At 38.8% G+C, this 17,121-nt stretch overlaps 1 protein-coding gene across 2 annotated transcripts in view; it reads left to right on the top strand.

Annotated features, from left to right (window-relative positions):
• The window catches only part of STXBP6 (syntaxin binding protein 6), a 273,100-nt gene that overhangs the window by 209,568 nt on the left and 46,411 nt on the right, over positions 1–17,121 (top strand). The window lies entirely within an intron of this gene.

The following is a 17,121-nucleotide window of genomic DNA, read 5'->3' as shown; positions in this document are numbered from 1 at the left end:
CTCGGCTCAGGTTGGGAAGAGTTCGGATGACTCTTCTCCACCTCCTACCCTAAGGAACGGCAGTAGGCAGTCCCTCTTCTCTGCTGCCTCTGAAGCTCTCATTTCTTCTCTCAGAACAGGTCTTTTCATTCTTTTAGTCACTCTTGGTTCATCATCCAATTATACAACAAGTACTAAGTGCCTACTATGTGCCAGTCACTGTGCTACGTCCTGGATATGAAGAATAGTTCTATATTTGATCCCTTAATAGGCCCTAATCCCAAATCCCAGTCTGGAAACTCTTCATTTGCCCTCTTGATTATCCTCAGACCTCCCCACACAGTCCCACCAGCTGCTTCTATCAGCCATTGGCCAGTCCTCAGATGTCTTCCAGTGCCCTATGAACCCTAAATTATGCAGAGTTGAGACAGGAACCCATATACGCAATGTTGAGTCATTGCTATGTGTATCAGATAAATCTACAGATCGATTTCCTGTGGTAGATAATAAGTTAATGAGACCAGAATTGACGCTGCCTCTTGTGACCGTAGATGCATCTCTCATCTTCTTTAGACCTCAATTTTCTCAAGTATAGCATGGGGGGGATAGACAGTATCTAAAATCCCTTTCAGTATTGTTTTCAGAATCTATAATTCCTAAGGTGTAGATTTATTGTGAAGTTTAATCACTTTATAATTTAAGTATTAAAAGCTTTAGTGCAGTTAAATGTTGACTGGCCCTGGATTCCTATGGAAGGATTCCTATGGAAAAAAGTTTTAATTAAGCACATTGTAATTAGCTGGCAGCACATATGTCCTTCATGATATAGTCTGTCTAATAGTTGCTTATCCTTGGTAAAAGTTGTACCAACATACCCTCATTAATTAGCATGCTGATCAGTCTTTTGTTCTCCCAGTTATCACAAATCCAAAGCTTAAAAATTATGTGGTTCTCAGGTTACTACTTTCTGACCCCTTTAACTCTGGGGAACCTACTCCACCTTCAGATCTTCATTTCCTCATCTTTAGATGAGATCTGTTCCTAATTTCATAGTATCTTTTCATCTCTTCTCAAGTATGGGCCACAAGTCCTAGACACCGTTGTTTTCTGCACTGTGAAAGGCGATAGGTTTTGTGATTTTAGAGAACTGATATGGTGTTGGTTTGCTGCCCTACACCAGGTTCTTTATGTGTTATTATAGCAGCCTTTGGAAATATAATTTATTGTCTTCATTTTACAGAGAAGGAAGTAGGCTCAGAGAGATTGTTAAATAGCTTGCTGAGGGTCACATAGCTAGTAAGTGGCAGAGATATTCAAACACAGGGTCACTCCTCTCTAACAGCACCTTCCTCAGGGCCACTGAGTGCTACGCTCCAGAGAATATCATTGGCATTGTCTTTGGCATGAAAAGTGCCCCTTGGAGTTATACAAGACTTTTGGAAAACATTTTACATTTGTAAGTATTAAAAAGGGAAGGGCCAAAACCGGTTTGGCTCAGTGGATAGAGCGTCGGCCTGAGGACTCAAGGGTCCCAGGTTCGATTCCGGTCAAGGGTATATACCTTGGTTGCGTGCACATCCCCAGTAGGGGGTGTGCAAGAGGCGGCTGATCGATGTTTCTCTCTCATCGATGTTTCTAACTCTCTATCCCTCTTCCTTCCTCTCTGTAAAAAATCAATAAAAAATATATTTTAAAAAAAAGGGGGGGGGGGAAGGAAGACGAGAATGACAGAGACTATAGGTAGTTTTAACTTTTTTCCTAGTTTTATTACAGGTATATAATTAAGATCATTCTTAAGCAATTTTTTTTTTTTTTGTCCTAAGAATCAATGAGTCACCAGGGGCCTTTAAAAGCAGCTCTATTTTGGTTTTTTTTTTTTAATTTGTTTGTTTTTGTTTATCAGATCTTCATTATGTTAAAGAGATGAAAGTGAGGCTATTTTAGTGAATGGGGAAGATGATGGAACCCAGGCTGAGAATACCTCTCAGACACTGCCTCCACTCCAAGCCTGTCATTGGGAAAACTGAGGCCCAGTGAGTTTGAATGACTTTACCAAGATTAGTGGGCTGAGAGCAAGTCTGCCTGACTCCCACTGAATCACACTTTTTTAAATACTAGTTCAAATAGGATTATCATGTAAGTTTCTAAAATTCCACATAGTTCTTCTCTTGTATGTATTGATTGTGTATATACCACATGACAGGTTTTTCTTTTTCCCTTGAGGAGAGTCAGTTACACAGGAATAGATTGTATGCAATGTTTGAAGTTCTATCTTCAAACATATTTCCTTATCTCCAGAGGACAGACTGGGAAGCTTTGGTCTTCTGATGCTGGTTACAGGATCTAGGAGATACTTGTAAAGTCCAAGAGGCTGAGTGAAGGCCCTCATACACTGGAAGAGGGCAGAGTGCTCTAAGCGAGTATGAGGGGGAAGAGGTGGTTTCTTCTCATGCCTCTGTCAGCATCTCCTCTTGTCTGGATGGTTGGAGGACTAGTAAGCTAGGACAGAGTCCTCAAGCTGTGGTCATTCCTAACCTTCATTCTACCTCTTTTTTAGTTCATTAAAGGTCGGTCACCTTCAACAAATGCGAATCTATTCATTTAGTTGCTGGGTCCCTAAGTCACCAAGCAACCTACAGAGATTGAAGGCAGAGGCATGGAGCCAGTCTGACTGCTGAAATGTGACATGGCATCATGAATGGCAGGGGCCCTAAAAGTGAAGTCTTAGATTCATGTAGGTCCTACTTACTTCTTCTGAGATGGTAGCTTTGCTCTCTCTGCTTATTGTAAACAGATGATTTCATAGTGTTATTTGGGTGGTAACACATTTGCACTTCAAAGATGCCTCGGAGTTAATCACATGTGTAGAACTTTAGACTCCAGAAGAGAGACTTGCATTGAACTAATTCATTTCAAAGTGCATGTTCTGCCTCAAAGAGTACCACCAATTTAGATAATGGGCATATCACCTTAAGTCAAGGTCCCAAGGGGGACTTTGTTGTTTTGTTTCTTCATTTTTCTTAGTAAAATGTGAGAAAATCCTACATGGCTCCCCATTGCTGTTATTTACACTATACTTTTGTAGTGATTACCTTTGGTCTCATATTTATTTATTTATTTTTATTTTATTATTTTTTTTTTTTTAGCTAATACTGTGAACTATGGAAATCCTTAGTGGTATTTGTAACTTCTGTGTTAGAACCACAAAGTAGATTCTTTGCAAACCTGTTTTTTCAATAAGTGATGTAAATCATTTGCAAGAAAGAAATGATTTATTCTTCAAGGCAAGGTTCTGTAAGTGGCAGGGGGTATTAAATACTAAAGCATGTCCTAGTCTTTTCCTTGAATTCTAAGCCCAAACATCCTTGGCTAATTCATTCAATTACCTCATACTCTTTCACCTGTTTTAATATGAGTCATTCTTCAGTGAGCCCCACCTATATCATTTGAGGCCCACTTGTGCACCTTTCCTCCTGATTCCATAAGCATTTACTCAGGTTTTAATATCCAGCAACAAAGTAGCCACCTTGGTCAACTTTACTTATCTTTCTGGGAAAAATCAGTAAGCATATATTGAACAATACAATAATGCCAAGCTGATCATGAGCTGCATTTTAAAGGATGGTTAGCAGTTGCCAGATAGACAAGGGCAGGATGAAATGAGCTCTCTCTTATTCAACAGTTAATCCATGCAATTTTATTTAATGTTTGCTATCTTCAGAATTTGAAATGTGGCAGGTTATTTTTCCATAAAACAGGCAGTTTTGAAGAGTCATATAGTTTTGTCATCATCAAAGGGTATTTCTTAAGCATTGTCCACTTGTGCACAGCCCTTCAGATGGTGGGATAAGACCCAGACTTCTGAGGCCTAGTAGAATTCCAGGGACACATGTCTCAGATGTTTTCTTCAGAGCAGTCTGGCCCTCTGATTGATGTGCTAAAGGAAAACCAAATGGTTTTAATCTGGATTCCCCTGAGATAAAATAGAATCTCAGGATTCAAAGTGTGACTTTGTATTGTACTTTCTTCCAAACATTGTAAGGTCATCCTTGGGTGAGATGTGTAAATATTTCACCTGTGAGTGCCCCCCAAGGTGAAATAACAAATAAATTATAAAAAGAGCACATGTTCATAACAGAGTTCTTATAAAAGAAAAGGTGATCAATATGGTCATTCTTACTCCCCGTATATTAACATAGTATAGTCATATGCTGCATAACAACATTTCGGTTAACAACAGACTGCATGTACAATGGTGGTTCCTTTAGGTTATAATGGAGCCAGAAACTTCATATTGCCTAGTTAAGTCATAGCCATCCTAATGTTGTGACACAACAACATTCACAACTTTGTGGGTGCTGGTGTAAAGAAACCTACAGTGCTGACAGTCGAATAAAAGAATAGCACATAATATTATGTACACTACATAATATTTGATAATGATAAACAACTATGTTATTGGTTTATGTATTTACTATACTAAACTTTTTAGTAGAGTGTACTCTTTCCACTTATAAAAAAGTCTGCTGTAAGACAGTATGCTGTATTAAGCCAGCAGCAGCCTCATACATCTCGTGTTTACCATGCCTCCTGATTGTATCATTTTCTCCTGTGCTTGATTTACTCTTGTTTTGTAAATTTAGTGTAGCCTAAGTGTACAGTGTTTATAAAGTCTACAGTACTGTACACTAATGTCCTAGGCTTTCACATTCACTCACCACTCACTCACTGATTCACCGAGAACAACTTCTAGTCCTGCAAGCTCCATTCATGGTCAGTGCCTTAGATAGTGGTGCCTTTTTTTTTTTTACCTTCTACGCGATATTTTTACTGTACATTTTCTATGTTTAGGTATGTTTATATGCACATATACTTACCATTGTGTTACAATTGCCTATACTATTCAGTACAGTAACCTTCTGTATAGGTTTGTGGCCTAGGAGAAATAGGCTATCCCATATAGCCTAGGTGTGTAGTGGGCAGTACCATCTAGACTTGTGTGAGTGTACTTTATGATGTTCAAACAATGATGAAATCACCTAACATTGCATTTCTCAGAACACATCTCCATTGTTAAATGGTGTATGACTGCACTGTAAGGGAATCTGTAACATTTGCTATCATTTTTCCTTTGTTTTAATGTTTTCTGTCAGTGAATAATGGCTTTGTGGAATGTGAACCTCACCCTCCTACACATGCTGCACCCAAGGCACATTACAATGAGTTGCTTATTTCTTAAGAATAAAATCATGTCTAATTTTGCCTCTACTTGTGGATGTGTACACACACACATATTAGAGATTATAATTCACATAAGAGTTCATTTCTATTAAAACTACCATAGTGCTGCTTCTTGATGTCAATGCAGAAGAGGAGGCCAGGCTGCCTGGCCAATTCACTGAAGTGAGAGAGCCATGCAGTGTTCCCTATAGTAGTTTTTCATATCAAGTGGAGCCCATGTCATAGTTCCTCCGGTGACGATTTTGTTATCCTTGAAGAAATAACAAAATAACGGACTTCAGTTTCACCACAGTACAAACCAGGAAAATGATTCATGAGGATCTTGCCTGTGATTCCACAGCTAATAAGGGATGGAGTTGGTATTCAGTCAGGCCTGTCCTCATTCCCATCCCTGACTTACAGTTTCCTTCAACAAGCACAGGTCTTTTCCTTATGTTGATTCAACTAAGCAGAAGAGAGGAGAATACAAATTTAACAATATGTAGGGGTAGGAAAATATAGGTTAACTAGAGGCCCAGTGCACGAAATTCATGCACTCAGGTGGGGTCCCTCAGGTGCACGAAATTCGTGCACTTGGGTGGGGGGTCCCTCAGCCTGGCCTGCACCCTCTCGCAGTCTGGGAGCCCTTGGGGGATGTCTGACTGACAGCTTAGGCCCGCTCCCACAGGGGAGCGGGCCCAAGTGGTCAGTCGGACATCCTTAGTGCTGCCATGGAGGCAGGAGAGGCTCCCACCACTGCCGCTGCACTCGCCAGCCGTGAGCCTGGCTTCTGGCTGAGTGGTACTCCCCCTGTGGGAGCGCACTGACCACCAGGGGGCAGCTTCTGTGTTAGTGCACATGATAGCAACCGGTTGTTTTGCTGTTTGGCCAATTTGCATATTAGCCTTTAATTATATAGGATGATAATAAAAATAAATACAATAAATAATAATACAAGAATAAATTCTTGAGTTTCACATACAACTATAAACCTACTGTTTCCCACCCCTGTTTTTTTGTGGGTTTTTTTTGAGGATCAAATTAAAAATTCTGTTGAAAGTCCTCTGTAAATAACTACATATTGTTAATTATATTAATCATGTATACATACAGACTTATCCACTCTTCTATTACTTCATCTCTTCATTGTAGCCAACACCATCTTTTCCTAGACAGCATGATATTTCATTAAAGACTTGTCTTATAGAAACCTTTTGGAGAGAGTAAGAAATTAAAAAAAGAAACCAAAAAATACATCAATAAACTTTAACAGTACAAATACTTAAATTATATAATTGGAAATTCCATTTTAGGGGATTTTTTGTGTTAGGTATTGGGGTCCCAGTAACACTGCATCAAACAAGTTTGATGTTTACCGTGCTACATGATCTACTGACATAACCATCTGACACCAGCTGAGCTCTAGTAGGAGCAGGACATTCTAGCAGAAGCTATGAGATGTTTCTGGATCTGAGTCTATATTTAAATTTAGGACAACGTTACCAGTCAATGTGTTGAGTAATTTATATGCATCCCGATATTTTTTGAGTCGGTCATTGAACCTCTTCCTGTTCCCATGAGGTAAATCAAAAGTAGATGCTTTTACTTTAAGTGAGAAAATTGAAGTAAGCAAGGGCTACTTCCTTAGGTTCCATCCAATTCAATGCATGAATGATATAAATGACTAGTAACTAAAGAAAAAATGGGTCACAGATGTGATTTTTCTCTTTTTCATTGCTCATCAGCTATAAACTACACTGAAATGCATACTGTGAAACAGCTGGTATGTTATGGTTAGGCATCCTGAGCCAGGAGTGACTTTGTACATTAAATGCTTTTGAATAATCTCCATCAAAATCTTGAAGCAAACCAAGGCTACATATGGGTCCTTCTAAGGCAAGGGTGGGGAACCATTTGGATATTTATAACATCATTCACGGTCCATACAAAATTATCTACTTAAAAATTAGCCTGCTGTATTTGGTCAAACATTTAATTAACTCACCCCTCATCCCTTGCCAGAGCCAGACCAAATGATTTTGTCAGCCAAATATGGCCCACAGGCCAGATATTCCCCACCCCTGTTCTAAGGTATCATTTATTGGCTTACCAGGGATCATGAACATATTGTATCTATCCCATGGTTAAATAATCTGCAATAGATGAGAGCCATTCCTACTTTCAAAATCAACTAGAAGATGTAACTGCACAACTTGATGGATTAAAAAGAGCACAGACTGAATCCACTCGCCCCTGCCTTTGATGGCATCGCTCATTAGCTCTGTAACAGTCTCTGAGCTGCTAAACTTACATTCAGCCTCTATGCTTTTCTGTATTGTGGATAGTAATGTATACCTTAAAGGGATGGTTGGGGATTAAAGTGAATTTTAAAATATTTAATCAGACAGTATTTTTGTAAAGTGCCAGTAAATGTCTGAATATTCCATTTTATAAAACTTGAAAATTGCAATATGTGCATTCATATTATATGATGCCTTCCAGGATGTTTATCAAAAGCCCTTGCTTATGAAAGAAGCAACAAAATATCCTTGAGCTTTCCTAATCCATGTTGGCCATAACAATTGCAAAAAAAAAAAATAGTAATTTCTTTGTTCCAAGTGGGAATGAATGAGCTGAGCTACATTAGAATACTAGACACTTCCAATGTCTGGAATGCTGAATTGTTTGCCATGGTTTATAGAATGCTGAATGTGTTGTATTTCATGTTTGACATTTATTGAGTGCATATGTTACTGCTGACTTACCAAAACAATGATGTTTAAATTATATCCAATAAACCTGTGCCAGAGATCAGGGCACATAATTAAGATCTTGCCATAGGATGGAAAAAAACCTAAAACATGTTTTATAAACTTTATAATAGAAATATTCTTTTTTTTTTTTCACCAAAACATCTTCAGCCGAGAATATTTTTTGAGTCCAGTTTTCTTTCCACTACCAAAATGGAGATACAGGGATCAAAGGTAAAATTGTTTAATACTGTTAGACATGAAGTGGTATTTCTGAAACAGACATAAGAAGCATGCTGCATGATGACCATACTTTTAGATTTACAAACAGTACAATTTTTTAAAAAAATTGAGAGGCAATAAGTTTGTCAACCAATTTTCTATGTAAGAACATTAAAAATATTTTCATGACCAATGTTAAACATACTTACAGAAAAGGAAGTTTTACACTAAAGATAAAAAGGTTATAATCTCTGAGAATATAGGGCTATTCCTTATGTCGAAAGCATTTACCTTAATTTAAAAAACTTACTACATGGTCCTTATTGTTCTTAGTTCACATAGATCAAGAAAAACAATAAAAATTATTAGCTGGCATCTAAAGACTACTGGTCTGCTGTAGCAGAGAGCTTCAAGAACTAAAAATTAGCGGGGGGAAATGACAGTGGAATAGACAGACGTGTCCCAAGCCTTGTCCCGGAGCAGATAGAAAGAACAGCTGAGGGTCGCACGGGGAGTGTCTGTTGGTGAGTTAAGAAACAGCTATACTCCAGAAGAAGGTGGGGGACTGCTGGAAGGGGCTCCCCTGACCAGGCAGCCCCCACTGCTGCTGGGTTCCCTCCCGGAGCCACCGGATCGGACGCAGAGACCACGCCATCTTGAAGGGGAAAGTAGATGTTATCAGAAGCCTGAAAATCTGCAACTACAGCACCCACTGAACAGCTGCGAACCCCAGAGCACCAGTCCCCAATTGGTGCAAACACGCGGATTCAGAGGAGCTCCACACTCCACCACGGGAAGGTCAGATTTCGCCTGGGATAAGGTGAGGTCTCTGGTCCCGGCAGGACAGAGAAACGTGCACACTGCAGGAGCTGGAGGACCAGGGGAAGTGTGTGCCTAGAAAAATCTGTGGCTGTTGGGGCTGGCATGATCCATGAATGTGGAAGGGGGTCCTCAGAGCTTCTAACAGAGGGGATCTCTAAAAAGCAACCCATTTTGATCTTAGGCAGAAGGACAGCCTAAAAATTTTAAAAGTGTGCCGGCTGCTTGGACATGGTGGGGTGGGGTGGTGGGGAGGAGGAAGGACTGCGCACACTTGCACGTAGCCCCGGAGTTCTCACACTTGCTCTTTCTCCTCTTTAAATCCTTGCTTCTGATTGCTGAGCCCAGTGCATAGGATCACCCAGTTGGGGACACCCTAGGAGACTGCATGGGAAAGTTGTTTTTCTGGAACCTGGGGATTGGAGCGGGGAGTGACCGTCGGAGAACCAGCTCTGCGGCAGCCCACTCCCACAAACCGGTATTGAGTTTCACAGGGAAAGCAGGATCTAAGCACAGGCTAGAGAGGACCTATAGACCCGGAGGTCAATCCAGAAACACTGCCACGCAAGGGTTGAATCACAAATTGACTCTTGTGTAATCACAAATAAAGGAATACAAGAAAGTAAGACACACTGCCTGCTTAAAAATCAGGACTGGCTTACAACACTGAGGAGCAGTGGAATGCAGGGAACTGCAATAATGTCCTGACTGGGAAAAGGGCGTGCCAAACAGAACAATAGAGGAAGTGAATGACCTTCACTACTGCACATTTTATTTTTATTTTTTTTCATCTTTTATTTAAGAAACTAATTTTTTTCATTTTTCTTCACTTGATTTTACCTTTTAATTATTAAATTTTTAGTTTCAATTAGTATTACTACTACTATTTTACCTTTTTTTTAAAGTGTCATTTTATTTTCTCTTTATTTGACTTTGAGATTAGTGTTCCACATTCTATTTTCATCTTTCCTTTAGCATCATTCTACTCTATCTCAACTTACCTTTATGCCATCACTCTCTTCCTAACTTTTCCCCTTTTGATGTCCTGTTTCTCTTACCCTTCTCCTGCTTTAAATTTTCTCTTTTTACCCCCTGTTAAAATTTCAAAATACTTATATATCTAATTTCCAATCCCCTGCTCCAAGTTCATACACACCTCTCTCTTCTCTGTCTTCACTATTAAAAAAAAATTGTTTTTCTCTCTGTCCTTTTGTTGTTGTTTGCTTGAATGTTGATTATATCAATTTTTTATGCTTGTTTGTGAGATTGTTTTGCTTATTCTTTTTTTGTGTTTTTTTTTTGTTTTTGTTTGCTTTGTTTTTATTTGTTTTTTGCTTCTGTTTTCCCTCACCTCACTTGACATTAGTTGTTGTTTGTAGTTTGTATTCATCTCCAGGTACTTGTTGCTCACATTTGCTGGGATTAGTGGCTGTTCAATTGGAGTTTTCTCCTCATATATATAGCTTGTTTCCCTTTTCTTTCTTATTCTCCTTTTTTTCTCTCTTACTCTTTTTTTTTCCTTTTCCCAATTCCTTCTTGGCACTTCTTTCTTTCTTTCTTTCTTTCTTTCTTTCTTTCTTTCTTTCTTTCTTTCCTTCTTTCCTTTTTCTTCTCTTCTTCTTTCTCTCCTATCCCCTATATTGCCTTTCTCTGGTGGTCACCTTTATTTGGGGTTATTCATATCGTGAATACATTTCTGTTCAGTGCCTTGTGTGTTGTACCTGGTTGTGTTGTATTATGTGCCTTTAAATCAACGCAGGAGTGAGAGAACTACATAATCAGACACCTGGAGAAGAGAGACCATGGGTAGACAAAGAAACAGACCACATATGAAAGAAAAGCAGGCATCACCAGAAAAGGAAATAAACGAAATGGAGGCAAGCAACCTGTCAGAGAAAGAATTCAGAGAAATGATTATAAGGTGGTTGAAAAGAATGGAAAACAAATTCGACAATATGAGTAAGAACCAAGAGGAAATGAAGAAGAACCAACAAGAAATGAAAAATGACATCGCAGCTGTAAAGAACTCAATAGAAAGCATCAAGAGTAGACTAGAAGAAGCAGGGGACCGCATCAGTGAGCTAGAAGACAAGGTAGGAAAAAATACCCAAGTAGAGCAAATTCTAGAAAAAGAAATTAAAAAGCAGGAGTAGAGCCTAAGGGAACTTTGGGACAACACAAAACAAAACAACATCTGCATAATTGGGGTTCCAGAAGGAGAGGAAACTGAGCAAGGAATAGAAAACCTGTTGGAAGAAATAATGACAGAAAACTTCCCTGATATAGGGAAGAAAAAACCCACACAAATCCAAGAAGCTCACAGAGTCCCAAGCAAAATGAACCCCAAAAGACCGACGCCAAGGCACATTATAATTAAATTGGCAAACATCAACGACAAAGTAAGAATCTTAAAAGCATCCTGAGAGAGACAGAAATTTACCTACAAAGAAACCCCTGTCAGACTAGCAACTGATTTCTCAACAGAAACTCATCAGGCCAGAAGGGATTGCAATGAAATATACAAAGTCATGCAAAGGAAGGGTCTGAATCCAAGAATACTGTACCCAGCAAGGCTAGCAATGAAAATTGAAGGTGAAATCAGGAGCTTCACAGACAAAAAAGGACTAAGGGAATTTATTACCACCAAACTAGCAATGCAAGAAATGCTAAAGGGTCTGCTGTAAAAAAAAAAAAAATAAAGAAAGAAATAGGAAGCAAAGAAGGAACACAGGGATAAAGAATAAAAATGGTGACAAATAAGTACCTATCAATAATAACTTTAAATGTAAATGGATTAAATGCCCCAATCAAAAGACATAGGGTAACAGATTGGATAAGAAAACATGACCCATATATCTGCTGTTTACAAAAAACCCACCTCAGAAAAAAAGACGCACACAGACTGAGGGTGAAGGAATAAAAAAAGTTTTTTCAGGCGAATGGAAATAATAAAAAAAAAAAGCTGGGGTAGCAATACTTACATCTGACAAATTAGATCTCAAAGTGAAGGACATAACAAGAGATCAGGAAGGCCACTTCAACAGCAAGACACCCATGAAAAACACACATGGTGTCTAAATAAGACAAAGGAAAATCGTTTGGGCAAAAATAAAAAGGATCCCAAATCAATTATATAGAAAAGATTCCTTTATTAACTTTTGGTCGAGAATATGTTTGTATATTTTCAGAAAACAACTCCAAGATGTGGATTCCTGCAACAGAGAAGAATTGACAGGTCTGCTCCAACTACGAAGATAAGAGGAGAAACAGTCCAGAGATGGAAGACGCTGACGACGCCTTGCCACGCTAGCAGTCAGCAGCTGTGTATCGCAGCAGGTTGCCTAGGACCAAACCAGAGAGGGTCAGACCTGCATTGCCACCATGTGCCCACCATCCAGATATCATTGCTGACATGTACACATAAGGAACTGTTTGACATTGAAACGGGGACTCAGAACAGTTGGACATTGAAAGTGGGACTCAAACATTTTTTGTTATTATATGTTTATTTCTAGTCTGCAGAGGCAAGATTTTTAAAGGAAAGAAATGGGGGGGAAAATAGATACAGAGGCAAAGAAGCATTGAACAGACTGTCAAACTACAGCGGGAAGGCAGGGGAGGTTGGGGACGGGGGGCTGCAAGAGATCAACCAAAGGACTTATACGCATGCATATAAACATAACCAATGGATACAAGACACTGGAGGGGGGGAAGGTAAAGGCATGTACTGGGGGAAGGGGAGGCTGGGGGGAGGTTAATGGGGGGAGGGAAAGAAGATATATGTACTACTATTTGTAATACTTCAAACAATTTAAAAAAAAAAAAAAAGGAAAGCCACTTCGTAATGCTAAAGGGAGCAATCCAATAAGAAGAAATCACTCTGGTAAACATATACGCACCCAATACAGAAGCACCCAAATACATAAAAAAAAAAAAACCTCCTGGAGGATATCAAAGGAGAGATTGCCAGCAATACAATCATAGTAGGAGACTTTAATACCCCACTGTCACCATTGGACAAATCCTCAAAAAAAAAAAAAATAAGCAAAGAAACATCAATCCTAAATGACTCACTAGACCAGATGGAATTAATTGACATCTTCAGAAAATTTCACCCCAAAGCCACAGAATATACATTCTTCTCAAGTGCACATGGGTCATTTTCAAAGATAGACCATATGTTGGGACACAGGCAAAGTCTCTTCAAATTCAAGAAGATAGAAATCATATCAAGCATCTTCTCAGATCACAGTGGAATAAAACTGGAAATCAACTACAATAAAAACAATCCAAAAAAAAATCAAACACATGGAGACTAAACAGGATGCTATTAAACAATGACTGGGTTACCAGAGAGATCAAGGAAGAAATTAAAAAGATCATGGCAACAAATGACAATGAAAACACAGCAATCCAAAATCTATGGGACACAGCGAAAGCAGTCTTGAGAGGGAAGTTCATAGCTCTACAAGCCTACTGCAAAAAACAAGAAACAATGGTAATAAATTACCTAATCCTACAACTCAAAGAGTTAGAAAGAGGGCAACAAGAAAAGCCCAGTGTAAGCAGAAGGAAGGAAATAATAAAGATCAGAGCAAAGATAAAAGACATAGAGACCAAAGAAACAATACAAAAGATCAACAAAACCAAGAGCTGGTTCTTTGAAAGGATAAACAAGATCGATGAACCTCTAGCCAGGCTCACCAAGAAGCAAAGAGAGAGGACCCAAATAAACAAAATCAGAAATGAAAGAGGTGAAATAACAACAGATCCTGCCGAAATACAAAGGATTGTTAAAAAATACTATGAACAACTCTATTCCAACAAACTGGACAACCTGGAGGAAATGGACATATTCCTAGAAAAATATAACCTTCCAAAACTCAATCAAGAAGAATCTAAACAGCTCAATATGCCTGTAACTATGGAAGAAATTGAAGCAGTCATCAAAGAGCTTCCGGCAAACAAAAACCCGGGGCGAGACGGCTTCACAGGAGAGTTTTACCAAACATTCAAGGAAGAACTAAAACCTATCCCCCTCAGACTATTCCAAAAAATTCAAGAGGAAGGAACACTTACAAGCTCCTTCTATGAAGCCAGCATCACTGTAATACCAAAACCAGATAAAGACAACACAATGAAAGAGAATTACAGGCCAATATCCCTCATGAATGTAGATGCCAAAATCTTCAACAAAATTCTAGCAAATCAGATCCAGCAGTACATCAGAAAGATCATACACCATGACCAAGTAGGGTTTATCCCAGGAATGCAAGGATGGTACAATATCCACAAATCAATAAATGTGATACATCACATAAACAAATTGAGAGATAAAAATCACATAGTCATATCAATTGATGCAGAAAAAGCATTTGACAAAATCCAACACCCTTTCTTGATAAAAACTCTCAACAAGGTGAGAATAGAAGGATCATACCTCAACATAATAAAAGCCATATATGATAAACCCACAGCTAACATCATACTCAATGGGCAAGAACTAAAACCATTTCCCCTAAGAACAGGAACAAGACAGGGATGCCCACTCTCACCACTCCTGTTTGACCTAGTACTGGAAGTATTAGCCATTGCAATCAGACAAGAAGAAGAAATAAAAGGCATCCAAATTGGAAAAGAAGAAGTAAAGCTGTCCTTATTTGCAGATAACATGATATTGTACATAAAAAACCCAAAAGACTCCATCAAAACACTAATAGACTTAATAAATGAATTCGGCAATGTAGCGGGATACAAAATTAACGCCAAGAAATCTATGGCATTTCTATACACCAATAGTGAACTTACAGAAAGAGAGACTAAAAAAACAATCCCATTTACCATCGCACCAAAAAAATTAAGATACTTAGGAATAAACTTAACTAAGGAGGTAAAAGACCTACACGCGGAAAACTACAGGGCACTGAAAAGAAAGATAGAGGAAGACACAAACAGATGGAAGAACATACCGTGTTCATGGATTGGTAGAATCAACATCATCAAAATGTCCATACTACCCAAAGCAATCTATAGATTCAATGCACTCCCCATTAAAATACCAACGTTATATTTCACAGACCTAGAAAGAACTCTGCAAAAATTCATCTGGAATAAAAAGAAACCCGAATAGCCACAGCAATCCTGAGAAAGAAGAACAAAGTAGGTGGGATCTCAATACCAGATTTCAAGCTGTATTACAAAGCCACTGTTCTCAAAACTGCCTGGTACTGGCACAAGACAGACATACAGATCAATGGAATAGAATAGAGAACCCAGAAATCGACCTAAATCACTACGCTCAATTAATATTTGACAAAGGAGGCATGAACATACAATGGAGTCAAGACAGACTCTTCAATAAATGGTGTTGGAAAATTGGACAGATACATGCAAAAAAATGAAACTAGACCACCAACTTACACCATACACAAAAATAAACTCAAAATGAATCAAGGACTTAAACATATGACAAGAAACCATAAAAATACTAGAGGAATCCACAGCCAGAAGAATCTCTGACATATGCCGAAGCAATTTCTTCACTGATACTGCTCCTGGGGCAATGGAAACTAAAGAGAAAATAAACAAATGGGACTACATCAAAATAAAAAGCTTTTGCACAGCAAAGGAGACCATCAATAAAACAAGAAAGCCCACTGCATGGGAGAACATATTTGCCAATGATATCAGCGATAAGGGTTTAATCTCCAACATTTACAGGGAACTCATGCAGCTAAACAAAAAGAAGATAAACAACCCAATCAACAAATGGGCAACTGATCTACATAAACACTTTTCGAAAGAAGACAGAAGGAAGGCCAAGAGACATATGAAAACCTGCTCAAAGTCACTAATCATCAGAGAGATGCAAATCAAAACAATAATGCGGTACCATCTCACACCTGTCAGAATGGCTATTATCAATAAATCAACAAATGACAAGTGCTGGAGAGGATGCAGAGAAAAAGGAACCCTCGTGCACTGCTGGTGGGAATGCAGACTGGTGCAGCCACTGTGGAGAGCAGTATGGAGTTTCCTCAAAAAACTGAAAATGGAACTCCCATTTGACCCAGTGATCCCACTTCTAGGAATATATCCCAAGAAACTAGAAACACCAATCAGAAAGGATATATGCACCCCTATGTTCATAGCAACACAATTTATCATAGCTAAGATTTGGAAACAGCCTAAGAGCCCATCAGCAGATGAGTGGATTAAAAAACTGTGGTACATCTACACAATGGAATACTACGCTGTGTTAAAAAAGAAGGAATTCTTACCATTTGCAACAATATGGATGGAGATGGAGAGCATTATGCTAAGTGAAATAAGCCAGGCAGAGAAAGATAAATATCACATGATCTCACTCATTTGTGGAATATAATGAACAACATAAACTGATGAACAAAAATAGATCCAGAGCCAGAGAAACATCAATCAGAACGTGAAACCTCAGGGAAGGTAGGGAAGGGTGGGTGTAAGGGGGAGATCAACCAAAGAACTTCTATGCATGCATGTAAGCCTAATCAATGGACACAGACAACAGGGGGGTGGGGCATGAATGGGAGGTGGGGGGTAATGGGGGAATAAGGACACATATGTAATACCTTAATCAATAAAGAAATTTAAAAAAAAAGAACTAAAAATTACATGGAATGGTAGTGAAGAGAAGCTTAAATTCTCAAGAATAGTAACTGGTTCTAAAAATGGTCATTTAGCTTTTTGTCACCATCACCCCTATTTCTGGGGAAACCACTCAGAACACATACCTTTTGGACAGCAGATCAGAATGTAATTTTCAGAATCGAAGGGCACAGTCCTATTCCTTACCTGGAATAGAGGTATTTGAGAAACTACACAGAAATATGAGATTTCTAAAATCTTTAGAGGAGGGGTAATTTAAATGGTTTCTTTTTTCCACATTATATTCTAAGCTTCTAAAAATTTCTGATTATTAAAATAAGATTAGCCCTGGCTGGGTCACTCAGTTTGTTGGAGAGTCATCCCCTACACTGAAAGGTTGTGAGTTTGATTCATGGCTAAGGCATATACTTAACTATGTTGAGGGTTTGGTCCCGGAAGGGTACAGGAGGCAACTGATCCACATTTCTCTGTCACATCAATGTTTCTC

The sequence above is a fragment of the Plecotus auritus genome (genome assembly GCF_963455305.1).
Source record: "Plecotus auritus genome assembly, chromosome: 1".
Taxonomy (NCBI): domain Eukaryota; kingdom Metazoa; phylum Chordata; class Mammalia; order Chiroptera; family Vespertilionidae; genus Plecotus; species Plecotus auritus.
Note: the sequence above shows the minus strand (reverse complement) of the source record. Positions and strands in the feature narration are given on the sequence as shown.